This window comes from Chiroxiphia lanceolata, chromosome 3 (assembly GCF_009829145.1).
Source record: "Chiroxiphia lanceolata isolate bChiLan1 chromosome 3, bChiLan1.pri, whole genome shotgun sequence".
NCBI classification, from domain to species: domain Eukaryota; kingdom Metazoa; phylum Chordata; class Aves; order Passeriformes; family Pipridae; genus Chiroxiphia; species Chiroxiphia lanceolata.
Window position 1 is genome coordinate 96262524 of NC_045639.1, and position 16559 is coordinate 96279082.

General features: G+C 37.0%; 1 protein-coding gene across 13 annotated transcripts in view; it reads right to left on the bottom strand.

Moving 5' to 3' along the window:
• The window catches only part of DLGAP2 (DLG associated protein 2), a 455535-nt gene that overhangs the window by 325110 nt on the left and 113866 nt on the right, over nucleotides 1-16559 (bottom strand). For 2 of the 13 annotated variants that reach the window (XM_032681603.1, XM_032681599.1), the window contains exon 1: nucleotides 1617-2031. The exons of 10 other annotated variants lie outside the window; for them this stretch is intronic. The gene's annotated coding sequence lies outside the window, so the exon portion shown is untranslated. Of the gene's footprint in view, nucleotides 1-1616; nucleotides 2070-16559 lie in introns of those variants that run through there. One more of the 13 variants, XM_032681604.1, reaches the window with a different exon arrangement.

Sequence of the window (16559 nt, forward strand, 5' to 3'; positions counted from 1 at the left end):
TTTAATATGCTCATGTGTTGAAGTACCTTCACCTGCCTGTTAGCATTTTAAAATAGCATGTTTCATTCAAAAAATAATGCCAGTACTCACCAACTTTGCTAAACACACTGATTTTAAACACCTAGCAAAAGTGTTGTTTGACTGTTTTCATGTTTCAAAAGATACCTTTTAAAATTTACTGCACTGGGCACTACATGCTCATGTTGGTCACTTGTTGCTAAATAAAAAGGATGTAGTCTGTCTCAAGTGACAGGAAAACATGACAGATATGGATTCACAGATATGATCAAATGCAAGAACTGATATTAATGCATGCCTGTAAAATAATCACGTTGGTACTACAGAAATCAAACCTTCAAACTTCTCCACAGAAATAAAAAAGCAACTGTAATTACAAGTTGTGAATTGATGACAGCCAGCCTGAGCTTTTACTCTTATTTCATACAGATCCTGCTTTTTTTTTCCTTTGTGGTTTTGTTCCTGCATAAACTTCTAAAGAGTGAGCTATTTTACCTGCACATCAGAAACCTATACTGGCAAATACAAATTCATTGATTTTTTGGATAGGCATATCCAAAACTAGAAGAGTACTCCGGGAAAAAAGAAAACCGCAAACCTCTACTTTTGAAAAGTTTAAGACATGAAAGGGAAAAAATACATACAGAGAATACTTCCCATATTGAAACATTTCAAGCCATTTGAACACTGTTCACTTGCTGCAAAGTTGCCAATCCTAAAAGCAGGATTGAATGAATTTTACTGAAGGAGACCTCGTAACCCAGTGATCTTCCAGACCTCTGCTGAAATGTAAGTTTCTCAAAAAAAAAATCTTATATCAAATCAACCCTTACTGTACAATTAATGTCAGCTATCCGAAAGAGTGTGTGTGTGTGTTCACAGCACATTTTTAAAACTCTTTAAGGAATATTTCTGTTTGATAGTATTTTTCGTTAGCAACATTTCTATAATGTAAGGGCTCCTATCACTGTGCAGCAAATATATGGGGTTTTTTGCCCTTATCTCATGTAGTGCACTTGATAAGGAGTACTACTGAATCTTCTGCACACTGCATTACAAAGAAAACTGTCTTTCTGTAAGGCATTTTCTCTCCACTGCTTTCACACAAAATAAAGGCTCTTGTAGCTGGATGTATCTGAATGTATTAATACTCAAATAAAAACTGAAACCCATCTACTTTATCTGGAGTATAAATCCCCGAAGATTCTTGCCTTTTCAATTGTGTTTGCTGTAACAAAGGTTAACATTGAACTGAACTTATCGTATTCTAGCATCACATGTTAAGTTCCAAATCTCTGTGTGTGATCTATTTTCTTTTCTATTGTTGAAATTAGAGAATAGATAAAATTATGGCAATATTATTAAAAATAACACAGTAAAAGCATTTTACTTAAAGACAGTTCAAACCTATTGCTTTCATGAGTAGGAAAAAAAGCATGGTGCAAAGTACTGGGGGGAGGGAAGGGAAGGGAAGAGCATCTGTTGAAAATTAACTACTTCAACATTAATTAACACATAATTTTCTACCTGATGAGCTGGTGTTGTAGAAAGTATAAATTGAATGCACAAGAGTAAGAAATGAGTCATCTTTGACTTACCGTATCAAAGACTATTGCTGTATTGCAGTCAGCATCCAAACACAGAGCATGAAGCTTCTCACAAATCAGAAAAAATATACAATCAATGAACAAATAAAATTCATTGTAAAAATAAAGGCCAGATATTAGAGTATGTATCCAAGGATCTGGTTAGTCACAGCTTTGACTAGCCTGCTACAGAGCTCTGCAAAACAAGTATACTGCAGCAGTGTGGCAAGCATAGGATTGCAATGCATGTCCCATATATTCAAGCATAATAGAAAACATGGTCTGGAGCTTATTCCATGTGGAAGTGGGGTTTGTTTTATGCAGGCAGAAAAAAGAAAGGTTCTTTTCCCACATAACAGAATTAGAAGTGAAGATTTGTCTTGATTATTGTACACAATAATTCCCCAGGATATCAATTACATAAAGCAGGTGCCTCTGTCTCCTGTTTCCCAGATAAATGCCTGTAATCTTATTTCACAAATGATCCTATTTAGACAGGAGCCACCTATTGTGATGATATCATTTGCTCTAGTATCCATAAATGGGCAACTTCCTACAAAACGTCATGACTACTGACGACACAAATTTTTATAATATTGAGTGGGCAGGGTGGTTGATTGGGTCCCATCAATCTACAGCAGCTTCTGCTGATGTGATATCATGAATCCTGCATAATCATCTAAAAGACTGACAACGAAGAGACGCATTAAACCTGTCTGGTGGAGCTCATTAAAAAAAACACAACAACCCCACACCTAAAACTGGAGAAAAAATCCTAAAGAGGTAGTAAAGGTAGATGAAACATAATGACAAAGCAGCGGCACCTTTTCAAATTCCTTCGGCACTCCCAAGGATACTGGTAGGTATGAACAAAATCACTCTCAGTTTAGAAGTGTAGCTGTCAGTTTCTTTTTAACAAATAGTAAAAGACTGAATATTCTCTTTCCTTGCAAATGCAAAATATGCATTGACAGCTAAAAGGACCAGTGCTTCAGTGATGCACAAATTAGCCACTCTTAGAGAAGATTTTTCAGAATTAGCAGCTGCTTGTCACAGTAGCTTGGATTATGAACTCTGTATCAAAGTACCCTTGGACTGTTAGAAATCCAGTCTGCTAGACAGGCTTGCCTCATGCACTCGTTACATGGATTTAATTTCTTACATCAGTGTGTTCTTCAGAAAAATCATTCGGTTAAATATACATATTTGGGAAATGCTATGATGCAGATAACTGAAATTAGTTTCCATCTGCCTGCTTTAACACATAGGGATGTGAGGAGAGTTAAAGGTGACACAGCGTTCACTTGCCTACCCACCCCTTCCTCAAGGGACTCAGTTGTAGCTAGAGGCTAAAGCAAATTGCTTAAGAACTTTGTATTTAATACTTTTCCTGGCAGAAGTTGGTAAGAACTTCAGAAAAAGATCTCCTGATTAAAAAAAAAAATTACCTCAGGGCATTTTTGAACAGAATCTCCACGAATCTTGGTTTAGTTATTCCTGTTTTGAACAGACTGAGCTGCATCTAAACAACTTCTTAACACACAGGAAGAGACATGTAACATTAGGACCCATCCACATTCATATCTGTACAATGCTCACCAGAACGCCAGTCAAGCTGGGGTTTTGGGGAAGAATACTTTAAAGCTTAAAAGCACAAAACCCGAGAGGACTTGTATATAATATATACATTTCCACTGATGATTTCCACCAAAACAGAGTCCACTTCTGGAAATCCAGCCTGTCCACTGTAGATGGTCCTTTTTATACCTTGCCTTTACTTCATAGTATCTTTGGGCCAGGGACCTCTACTAAATTTCTGTATTACACATAGGGAGGGTCCAAAAGGCAAAGCAGTTCAAATGTTAATAATAAAAGCTATTCTTTCAGAGCTGATTGGTACCAAAATGATTCACTTCGGGTCTAGATGGGGTGAAAGCAAAATCTGAGCACAGCATCCAAGACACAGCCATGCTGTCAAAACAGAGAAGTCAATGTTTTTTTCTAAAAGCACTCTAAAGAGAAGAACTCCTTCCTCAGAGATTGAAAACGATGGAGAAAACAATTTCAGAGCACTGCATGGCCATTTAGATATGAGCAGGTTCTTTCCTTCTCCCTCCTGTGCTTGTCTTCAAGATAACACTAGCTGATCTTCCCAAATATGCTGTCTAGGCATAGAGTGTAGCTTTGACTCCGGATATCATAACCCCTACATTTCAGTACTGGGTGGAAATAGAAAAGCATATACTCTGTGTGTCCAGATGGCATAAATATTTTCCACGTGTTTCCATGACAAAAGATAAAGATAACACAAGAAACAGTTAGAAACTAGAAATGTATGTGAGTGTAACTGAGATTGATGGTCCAGAAGTTTCTCTCTTGGCTAGATAAAAGCTGCTGAAATGGAAGTGAGGAAAAAAAAAGACAGAATATAGCTGAAAAGAAAATTCATTACTGCTTCATCAAATTCAGTCCTGCCTTGGGAAACACCAAATGTCAGATTTTGTTGTTAATGTACAAAGACTTTTAAGGCTGTTCCCAGGATGTAGTAGGAAAGCATTCATTTTCTTAAAACAATATCTTTTTCAGAATCTGATCAAAGGATATCACCACTCTTCCTTAACCTAGTTTTGAGCTTACCAAGGACACAGTGATGAGCTTGGAGCTTGCTCCCATGCAGAGGAGGATGTTAAACATGGTCCAGTGGAAGATGCCCTGATGGTTCTGATCTTTGCTTAAAGGTTTCTAGGCTTTATAAAAGACAGTGCTAAAGAGAATGGACTGTCATTCCCAAACAGCTCCCTATTGTCTAGGGAGATAGGGTGAGAAAATATCCCAAGCATATTACTGTCTCAAGAAGAGCCTGAAGGATGAGTCACTCCATGGAAGGGAAAGCTGTTGTACTTGGTCATGGAGAGATTGTCATAAGCCACATCTAATACTAAGCAAGCACAGTAGACATCTGATAAAACTGCAGACCACAAAACAGAATATTCTACCCCTCTTAAGTTCTTTCCATTACATTTGGGATCTCTCAAGTACCCTGATATCCAAAAAAATAAGTCTAAATGTCCTTAAAGCACCTTGAAGTTCCTACTGGTCTTCCCTTTTTTTTTTTGGCCTATTCTTTCTAGCATAACTGGAAACTAAATCTCTCCAGATATTAGGGCCAGCTGGTAAATCTGCACATTCCTGGGTAGAGAATAAGCAGACTGGATCTTCTTTAATGTCTAGGCTTTCCACTAATAAGAGTTGAAACCTAAATCATAGAACACCAGTGGATTATTGAATCTCGATTCTGAAAGGTAGGAGACAGAAGGATGCTACCTTCTAAAACACCTACTGATATTTTAATAATAATTGCTTCAGTTAAATGAGCTTGTCTGCTGATTTGCGTAGCAAGAAGCCCTGTCAGTAAGTGTCATTGTAACTTATATTAATTAGTGGGGAAACACTAAACCAACAAAAAATTATGCTAAAAAAAATCTTGCAATGCTCTCCTTTTAGACTGCAGACAACAAACAGTCAGTATAAATAAAAAGTGAATTCTTACATGTCATCCTTTTCCAGAAGTAGAGTAGGAAAACAGCTACTGCATATTGTGTGATGCTTCTTTTAATGGTGCTACTCAGGTCAGCCCTTGTGCATGTCGATCAACAAGGATCACACACACTAAGAAAAAGAAAAGCCTTATAAGAACTTGCATCTCCACTTGTTTCTAAGGCAAACAAACAAGAAAATTAGGCAAGAGTCTTGGAGAAGGAAATTTTAGTCTGCTATCCTTTCTAATATTTGCAGCCAAGATCAGAAATGCTAAGAGCTAAAAAGTGTATCCCCATTCTTTTAGCCAGCTCTACTTGTGCCTAAATCTCTTGAGGAGCTGAACTGAACTGATGGGATCCTTTGGATAGACATTATTACAAGATGCATCACAATGCTGTACTTAATCAGTTTCTTCCTTAAATCCCCTGAGAGTCGTCACTATTGCTTTTAAACAGCACTGTGGAAAACTCAAAGGGAGTTTGCAGCCTCATAAGGCCAAATGTAATTTGTCATAATGTAGAAATGTTAATGAAGAATAATCTGCAGTTTTTAATTACTTGTCAAAATCCTATTACTCGACAAAAAGCCAGAAATATCTATTGTCAATATCACACCTAAATAAATTCTTAAGAATTATAATCACAATAAATTATTACTTAATGCTTGAAACAATCAGGAAAAAGATCTGTTCACAAGCTCATTTCTATACCACCAGCTGCAATGCTGGTGCCCCAAAAAAACTCCATGAGTGTTCATTTTATTTCACACTCCATAAGAATACAGGCGTAAAAAAAAAAAATCTGCCAAATAAAAAATTACATTTTCTGATAGGAAACCACATAATTTTCATTTCCATATGAATGTTAAAATAACTGAGAGCAGAAATTTTAAAATTTTTTAAGAGGGGCTTTGCTTTGGTTTTCAAAAACAAAAATGTTGATCAATAAGGGGTGACCATGGTTTGCATCTAGTGTCTCTTCTACATAAGTTATAATTTTTCTTGAGATTGGAAGAAAAGGGTAAAAAGTTCCACTTGATGTCATTCTGTCTTTAAAACTGTGTATTTTACTAAGTCATTTCCTTTTCAGTGGAACTCCCCATTGCTGTGAAAGGCAGCTGTATTGAAACACTTACAGTACAAAGGGTTGTACAAAATAATTTAATATAAGCAGTAAGTAAATACTTTCTTCTATCATAGACCCCCATACTGTAGGATGCCTGATGGTTTTCCAGAGAGGTTGGTAGGCTTCATCCTTGTAGTCCAAAAATCTAACTCATTGAGCATTTCAGATCAGGATTCTCTATAAATTGTGGTTATTGTGACAAAATATTCCCATTGGCATACAGGAGACTTATTGAGATAGTTTTTTTCATTGAAGATCAAAGAGCAAAGCTATGGTATGGTCATAAACTTGTGACATGAAAAAAGAGGGTTCTTCCAGGTTAGCATGTCATAAATTCTGATATTGATAAAGTGGAAGATGCATCTGTGAGCAGGACAGCTTGGTGAACAACAATTCCTCACTCATTTGGAGGCAAGACTGCAAAAGCATCCGGCTGCCCTTCAATGCAACTGTTGAAGAAGAGCAATAACAACAAAGAGAAAGGTAATCCTGAAAGACCATATACCAAAACCATATACCATATAACATCAAAAAAATATATCACTAATGCCTTCTTTTAAAGAAAATGAGTTTCCTTCAAAAATTTCACTTTTTGCTTCTTACCAACATCTCCGGAGGGCTTAATTTAGAGGCTTTTAATAGCCTACCCTTTCTTTTTTTTTGTTTTCAGAGCTTCCAGTCTTTTCTTTGCAGTAGCATTTTAAGAATGTACTCAAGAGCTTGGTATCTCAAAATTTTTACAGGAAATGAAAAAGAAACAGTAAACACCTGGTCTCCCTGTAGATATGCACAAGCTTAGAGCAGTTAAGAAGCTTCTCAACTTTGCACTATTTAATTTTAACAAATTTTATAACAGGGGCATTATTTTTACCAAACCTACAATATTTTTCTCAGGTAATATTGCTTCAGAAGCCACTAGTCTGAGAATGTTACTGTAGGCTTTCTGAGCATTCTTGTTTTGAGTAAAAGTAGTTACTAGTGACTTGTGAAAAACAACAGTCTTTAATCTTTCTATCTTTTTGTTTACTGATCTATGTCTCAAGTCAAACACAGTTCTTTCACTTGTAGTCCTGTGTTCCTTGTCTTGACTTCCCCTTCCCCCTTTCATTCTCCTTCCCATTTTTCTATGTTCAAATAGACAAAAAGTGATGTGAGACAATTTTTTCCTATCTGGTTTTAGATTTTATGCATTTCTGATGTCTTTGAAGGATGACCAGTAGACTCCATGACAAAACTGAAGGTGCAACTCTATAAAAATCATTCTAGAAACTATGGAAAAAATATAACAAAGAGGAACGACTTGAACACATCTCACATCAAGAAATCTGTTGTCCCTTGGTAAGCTGAAGTACCTAATACATCTTCAAGTAGTACAGTTGTATTGGCAGTTTGTAAATGTGATTAGTAAGCAGCATTTTTCAGGGAAAACACTGAGATGGGACTGCAGGTTTATGACATGCTTATATCAGCTGTGTGTAAGGAAGGAAAACATTCATTTTATCTGAAGCTTGAACTTCCATCATTGGTGACAATAATGAAATGCACAGATAGCAATGGCAAAGACTGGAATTTCTTGGTTTGAGGTTTTCCATCTTAAACTCCTGGTGTAAATGTTTGCATGTTTGCACAGAGCACTGTAAACAACCAGGAATAGTTTGCTCTTATGTGTTAGGGAATTCAAACAGAGGTACAATATCTTTCTACACATGTGAAATCTGTACAGCAAAAAGCTTGCTATTTGCTTATGCTCAGCCAAAGGTAGTAAAATTAATAAGATATTGGTAAGTAGTGAAACTACCAGCTTCTCAAGCTTCTCGTTGAGCCTTATCCGGTTATACAACTTGAAGTCAAAAATATCCCAACTAAAATGGTAAGTCTGAATTCCTGGAAATAATTATCAATATGATTTCCTCTCCTTACTTCTGTATTGAGTTTAAATATATATATATATATATATATATATATATATATATAAAGACACATGTCTTCATGTCTTTAAAAAAAAAGAAAGTAAAATAATTAGAAAAATAAATTCTTCACCTATAATACAAGCTGATCTTCTGCTTGAAGAGGAAAGGAGGATCTGAGGTTTTAGTCCAGGGAACATGAAGACTAGACGTTGAGATTTGGCTTTGCATAAAGAAACCAAGAAAAATCACTAGCAAAAAGCAAAAGCAGATAAACAAGATTTTGGGGAAGGAGGAGAGAGACATGTGACAGCAGCTGCAGATAATTCAAAGGCTTTCTCAGGGTCTGGTGAGTCCAAAGGAGGCACCTCACACAGTGAGGCTCGAAGTGGAAGCACTGTCTGCAGGTCATAGCCAGGAGAAAGAGACAGCCTACAAGGTCTCATTAACATTTCTTGATTATTTGCTAATAATAACAATGTAGTCTAGAGTGTCTAGAGTGTAAATAAAATTCTGCTTCACATAACCTTTGCATTGTACCTCCAGTATACAAATATTACAACTACGTAAACCCAATATTAACTGTATCCTGTGCTGCAACAGCTGAAGTACCAGGGTTTGGATTTTTTCAAGTCAAAACATTCTGTGAGGTTTGACATCATGTTCAGGTCCTTGTTGTGGCTGATACAGACTGATCTGCGATGACAAGTTTTGTTCTGAAGGTGAAACAAAGTCAAATTCTGTAACCTCACATGTTGCCAAGAGACAAAACAGTCGTCTTCTGGCCATATCTCATCATAGGCACTGCCACTAATCCATTTCCAGGCATCACAGCTCATAAACTGAGAACTATTATGGACTCGATAAAGTCAATCAATACATTAGTTAAGTGAGTTGGAATGATTTAGCTCTTAGGGAAAAAAATATAGGGCTCAGTGTTACTCATTGCTGTTTTTGAGCATCTTGGTATAATTAATCCCAACAAAACCATTCAGACAAACACACCTAGCTTGTCACATTCACTTGAAATACAATCAGGAAAACAAAGTCTTTTTGTTTTGTTTAAATAAATTGCAAGGTCTTCAAAGCAAGGACTGATTGTTACCACCTGTTTTACAGAAGCCTCTTGAAGGGCTCTTCTTCTGAGACCCTATTTCATACCTGTGCAACAGCTCAACAAGAACCGGGATTTTCCCCTACAAATTTGAAAAGTCAAACTCTAAAGTAAGAGTGTATCACTGGTGAGTTTTGAGAAGGTGGAAAAGCCTATAGCACTTAAACGACTTTTCTGCAGTTCCAGATCTGAGCTAGATATAAAAGCATGGTACAAGGACAATGGAAGGAAAAGTAGTACACTGGATGCCACAATATACATTAAAAATACATTTTGATGCAAATTCTTTCAATCTTACCTGCCAACTTAAAGAATAAAGGTAAACAGTATATGTATTTACACACAGCCAAATAATCAACAACGTATGTTGATTTCTCACAACCTTTACAAGGCCTCTTTTAGAAAATAATTGAATTCGTCTTTTAGAAACAAAATAAATTATATTTAATGCTTCCTTTTTTTGGAGAAAAAAATATTCACAATATGGGACAGAGAAACTGCTTCTTTGTTATAAAAAATGCTGAATAGATTAATGAAATTATATAAAATACTCAATATGGTAATATTCAATAGTCAAATGTATAACAATTTCATATAATAGCAGTTAGATCTTCTGCCTCCTCTATCAGCCTAAATTTTCGTTTCAGGGAACCTCACTCCCATCCCAAAAGAAAGTTTCCAAGCTGACATGTACTACAAATTCTAATATGTTTTTTTTAACTTGAATAAATCCAGAGGCTTGTAACATAAGTGTAGCAGTTGAAATGTGCAGTGAAATGACTGTTTAGCATGACTGCTAAAAATAGTCAAGCAATTTCAGCCATAGCAAACAAAATAGTAGAAATATTCTTTCAGTAGAATATTTCTACAAATTTTCATGTTTCTTGTAGAAATACAATGTGTTCAAGATTACTCATTAACAATGGAATGGAGGAAGAAGTAAAATCCTCCAGCAGTAGTTTAGAAAAGATTATCGCAGTATATCTGTAAACTGGGTCTTCTTTAAGGGTGACTGAGGGCCAGAAAATGATATGACAAAAATGAGGGTATCATTGATAGGTTATTTAACCCTGCCAGCATGCAAAAGAAAACACCAGCAACAACATTAATATTCACAGTGGCACCCTTTAATGCTTTCATATTTTAGATTTGACCTTAGTGAGAAACTTGGCAAATGATTGTTTTGTTCCTGTGATTCTAGTTTTTTATGAAAGGACAATAACATCTCTGCATTAACCCTTCATTGTGATTTTCCAAAAAGGACATACAAATGTTTGATATCTAGGATTTTGCGGTCTAGAACTGAAGCACACTGGCAATGCTGATATGTGTAGAAGTCACTATGGTTACTGCCTACACTTTCTTTGCCTCCAATAAAATCATTCATTTCCATAAGCATTAAAATTCACCAAATGCACCAAAATTATTCAGACAAAAAAAATAATCTCTTTGGTTTATAAACATCTTAGCTGTGCTGCTTTTATCTGTTTAAGTATAGACTCTGAGCTGAGGCATATTATTATGCATCTGTGTATAAGAACAATTATTGCAGGAGAAGCCTTGCAGTGGAAATGCTTTGTAGACCCCAGCTTCAGCAGTGTGTGCGGAACAGCTGTCTGCTCTTGGCCAGTATAAAGCTGAAAGCCAGAAAACGCTTTACAGGATGCCAGAGGAGAGGCACTAGCTGAGGATTTAGCAAGGCAAATTCAGATGAATATGCTTAGTATTATTGTAAATCTTTCCAGTACTAAGAAAATTAAAAGTTTATCTTCCATGGTTGAATTCCCTGCCTATTCTAATAAGAAACAGCTATACGTAAAACTGATGGTTTTTTGTTTGCTTTGTCTTATAGCAATCAGCATGATTCTTCCTTTCAGTATTCTTACATAAACATCAAACTGGCTAGAGCCTGTAATATTTTCTGAACTCACTGTCACACAGTATACCAAGTTCTTTAAAAATGTGTCCAGTGGTTGTGTCCTCAACAGTCACCAAAAACCATTTCTTAGTTTTATCCTTTTACTTCAGGTAGATTTCCACTTAAGTTCCTCCCAGCACACTGAGTGATTTTGCTCCCTGCTGTAGCTGGTTATTTAGACAACCTGCCTGAACCACCATCGCCACTCCTCCTACATTTAAGTAGCCTATGTTTCCTCTTTTCACCTCAATACCTTCTTATGGCTAGTTGCTTTTAGTCACCAGGTTACATATCTGACAGATATCAGTGCACTCTTTATCAGTTCAGTTATTTTCCTTTATTTTTCCTGTATGTGATTTTGCTGACGATCCCTATAGGTGAAAGCTCTTAATATTACTCTTCAATACACTCACTGAAGTCCTTTCACTGAGAACCTTTTTCCCCTTTTTCAGGAAGGGCACAGTGCTCACTGCATACAGGACATGCAGGTAAAATACTTGGAACCTTAAGCAGGACTTACACTGAACTTTAGCTATGGTCTGTAGAAAAGCAGCAGCATCAGAGGCTTATTCGTGCTGCTGATATAGTCCCCTCAACACCCAAATCTACATAATTTCTTCTAGCATTGCCAGCCCCAAGGACTCAAGCAATACCCCCAAAAGTAACAGATGGAGCTTTCCCAAAATCATAAATACTTTCTTAAAAGATAGATATGCAAACTGAACTTGATACTGACTCTTTAGTTGGTAGGGTATATTCAGACCAGATGTCCAACCTGGTCTAGTTGGAACTCTGAACTCAGTAAGAACTCAGAATACTGTCTGTCATATCATTACTTTCTTAACTGAACTGAAAAATAAAGCTTTTCCCTGTAATCTCTCAGAATAACAAACTTTTGCTAATGCATTAAATATCACATGAAACAACAAACCAGCAGTGGTCACTTTTCATGTATCATTTCCATGCATGGAACCTAGATACACTAAAGAGGGAGGAGGAAAGTACTTCCCAGAAGTTCAAAGGACTCAGCTGTCGGTTTAAAATAATCAGCAATTTCTATATGTCATAGAAAATATTGAACAGTTCTCTGTTCAAAATTTTTAATGTAAATGAGAAAGTGGAAAACATTTTTCTTCTGATGAAGTCTTAGTAAATGCACGTGTCCAGGTTTTGACAAAAATAGAATAGCAGTTTAGTGGGAGCTTATAAAACCTGTGCAGATGTGGAAGAAGAGTACACCAAAAGGCTGACATTTATTGGTGGAGTGCTACTCTGACTTTTAAGCTGTTTTCTGTTGCGCTTGCCTACTTACTTGTGGTCCCGTCTTATTTCCTGGGAGAAATGCCAAAAAAATAAATTGACCTCTCTATACTAACTATTAAGTATGTCACATCATGCTACTTAAAATATGTTACAAGCTGGTTGGCACAGAAACACATTTTCTTCTGTTTGGGAACACATATACCCAGTACAATGAAAATTCACTGTCCCAGCTTCTTGGGAACCCAGCAGTCAGGCCTAAATATGGCTTCCTATAGGTGTTCAGCTGCAGCATTACAAGCTATGGAGGAGCATCTTATCCCATAAATGAGATAATTTATAATGGGACAATATTTAAATTGAGCATAGACCTTGCTCAGATTAAATTAATCCAAATTAGGGATCAAATGACCTGTAAAACTATGAGTTATGCTTTAGAAATCATTCCAAGCTGAAGCACATAGAAGACATGCCCCAACTTTACCTAAAGCACAAATATAGTGCAGATTTACAATCACAGCAATTGAGTACACAGTATAAAGAAAACACAGCTATAAAAAAGTAATTTTCTTATAGAATACAGCTGGTGGATGGATTTAAGGAGGCAGTGAAGATGCTGAGGAACAAGAGACTTCTGTAGGCCTCGAAGATGCCAAGAGGCAAAGTAAGCTGCAAGGGGTGAACAAGGAGAGGGGGCAGAGAAAGCCTGAAAGAAAATATCCAGGGATGGGAGCCGGGATAAAAGTCTTTGCTGTAAACAAGGAAATCTGCCCTTCAGCCTATTCTGCCATCCCCACGTCTATAAGAAAGGTAGAGGAGAATTTGTAGGTTTTACCCACTGCCACGCTTGAGCCAGATACCTGCTTGGCTTCAGGGCTCTGCTGACCAGCCTTCCAGGGACATTGCACCTTTGAGACTTTATGCTTGTAGCAGCTCCGCTGTAACACAAGTGGACAGCTCCATCTAGAGGCAAATATCCTCTCAGCTAGTGAAATGGCATCATTGCGACTGAAACATCTATTTCTTCACAAGTAAGCACCTACTCAAAATAGCGTTCCAAGCTGCTGTCCCCTGGGCAGGGCTGTCCGGCAGGAGGGAGAAAGCCCCATTCCACTTCACCTTCTGCAAAGGCTGAGCAGTTAAAATAAAACCGATCTTTCCCTGAAACCCACTTCTTGAACGGTCTCCCGTGCCAAGCCTGCCAGATTGATTTTGTGGCATCCATAAAATGACACAGATTTAAGGCTTACTGTCATTCTGGTGACGCAAATGGGTCCCACAGGCAAAGGGTTCCTGAACTCCTTTACCACTAGTGTCTCAATGAGAAATACACAGCCAAAGTATTTCCCCCTAATATCTTGATAAACACATCTACATTCAGTACAAAACAGAGCACCGGTGGTTAATATGAAGTTAAAGAAATGTTTTAAAAAATAATTTTCAAATAGGATGTTTATAATCCTTTTTGTTGCAAAGGCCTTGTCTACTGAAAAAAAGAACAGACTATTCTTTTCTGTCCGTCAATTAAGAAATATCTCCAGCCACATGCTAATACTGATACGGAGCCCAAGAACACCAAATCACACACTTTAAAAATCATACGCAAGTCTAACTTCATCGTCTCCATTGCTGGGATGTGGCCTCTGTGCCAAGCTATTCTCACAGAAGAGCTCCTCTTCTGCACTGATCAGGATTAAAAGAAAAAGGCTTTGAGTAGATGTCTCTGAATGCCCTTTTCTCCTAGTCACAGGCCAAAACATGTATTGCAATGTAATTTTAAAAGCTTAACTCCATTGTAGCTTACTGTACTCCTATAAGGGCTTATTCAAATACACAACGAGTTATATCAATATTATTCTTCCTGTTCACTGTTTTTCAGGCTCATGGGGTATGTATCACCAAACATGGACTTTTTATAAATCAATATATTTAGATTCAGACAAGCTGTGTATCTGAGCAACAGCACAGCAAGGAAAGACTGCTGTCTACACATTACATTTTCTCAGATTACTCATATATTATACAATAGTGTCCTAAATTTTACCGATTACTTTCTTCTGGTGTTTGTTAGCGCGGAAGAAAATTTGGACTCAAACAAGTTTACCTTTTCCATAATGATGTCTTCTGAAAGTTAGGTATAAGTAGTTAATGGGAACCAATTTAAGATTTAAACTGCTGAGCTGATTAGTGTAAGCAAGACATACTGGTGGGGATGGGGACTAGAGAAAAAATTAATGCCCCTTTTCCTATAAAAATTATTGCACAACTGGCTGCCCATTTGTTAACCTGTTCTTTTTCTGTGTTTTATTCATTTAAAATGTGTTTTTGCAATAAGAGTATAGATCTAAATGAATAGAAGCAGAAGCAATAGATTTTGCAGTTCTAGGTTTCATCTGGGGGGTTTTTTTAAGGGCATATATTTCATGAAGAATTGTTTATTTTAAGAGATTCATTGCTTAAAACAAAACCAGCAAACTACACAGTCATTTCTTTCCTGACTTCTTCCTACTGTAGGAATTCAGATCCAGTTTGCTGTTATTCACAACAAAATTAGCGGCAGTGATGAATCATATTTTTGTGGTAGCAGAGAATATAAGACGTGTGTCTATTTATGTAGCACATTGGAAGTTTTTTAAGGTCCCTTCTAAGAGAAGTGCAAGAGGATGGATGGAGAGAAAGCTCAATGGTGTCAAAGAAAGATCCCAGTGGACTCTCACATGTGTTTGCCAATACACACACATACAATGGCACTGAATCTGTATAAACACCCATGGGAAGAGTTGAGTATCAATCAAATGAAAACACCGGAGCTGACCTCCAAGCAGTTCTAGTGATTAGCAATCACTTGTGCTCAAAGACATTGACACCTTGCAAGATCAGCTTCATCCCTTGGCTTCAGACCCAGAACAGACCAGTCTTCAAGCAAGTCCTGCCTCTTTGCGGTGTTTGGCTTTGCAGTGTTCAGCACTAATTTAAATCAATGTCTCAAAAACCAGTGTCCTATGTGGCCACCAAAACTGCACAATTAGTGTACCTCTGAAGTGTACCTCACAGTCACAGTCCCAGGCTTTACCTGGGTGGTCCAAACGGAAGAAAATACAGGTAAGAGACGGACCTCAGACTTTCATTATTTCAATAAGTCTTTGGAGATAGTCTTTTTATGAAAACATGAATTAATCTAAATGGATAAAAAAGAAGAACAGCTTAGGTCAAGACACAGTGTTCAGAAAGGTGAATAAAATATGGAGGGCAAGGTAGCATGCTGAGAAAATGAAAAAGATGGTCTGCTGTGGTATATGTTAAAGAAGTGGTATAGGGTAGAGATAGTTTATAAAACTTTAACATAGCCCTCTCTGTATCTTGGGAACACATATGACACACAAAATCCCATCATTTCTGTGATATTCAGAATGATTTATCCCTTCCTTGATCTACCTGAAAGTGGTAAAATATATGAACAGTGACTTCCGGAGACTGAACTATACAAGTATCCATGAGTGTGATGCCAAAACTTCAAATGTTGAAATCGGTAAAAGACTGGGACTATTTCAGTCATTGTAGATCAATGTTCCTGGTCTAAATTAGTCAGCTGCCTGTTATGCAAGATCATCCTCCCTGCTAGTCATTCTCACAGGGTATTTACAGAACACTACATGGGAATGGTGAGAATCTGAGTGAAGGTACTACCAGGAGGAGGCTACTTAAAAAAGAATATACTGCATACATTTTCAGGCAGACATTTAAGTAGACAATTTTATACAGTATTTGCTTTTTCCCATTGCATTTTATATGCACACATGCTTACATACATACACATATGCACACACCGTGTTTTCATGTCATTGCAGGTAACGTGGGAAGGAAGGCATACATAAATATGTTTTTAAAAATCTTTCTAGAGCATGAAATACTTCTGTTGCTTCTGGATAGCACAGGCTTATTTGAAAATAGCTTTCAAAATGCAGCCTTTGGAGAAAAGTATTTCACAAATCAAAGTGATTCTCTCAAAGCTTTTGCCATGATTGCATTTACTGGAGTAGGAGGAAGAGGGAAGAGAGAAAGCAGGGAAATTTTATTTTATCTCATCCCAGT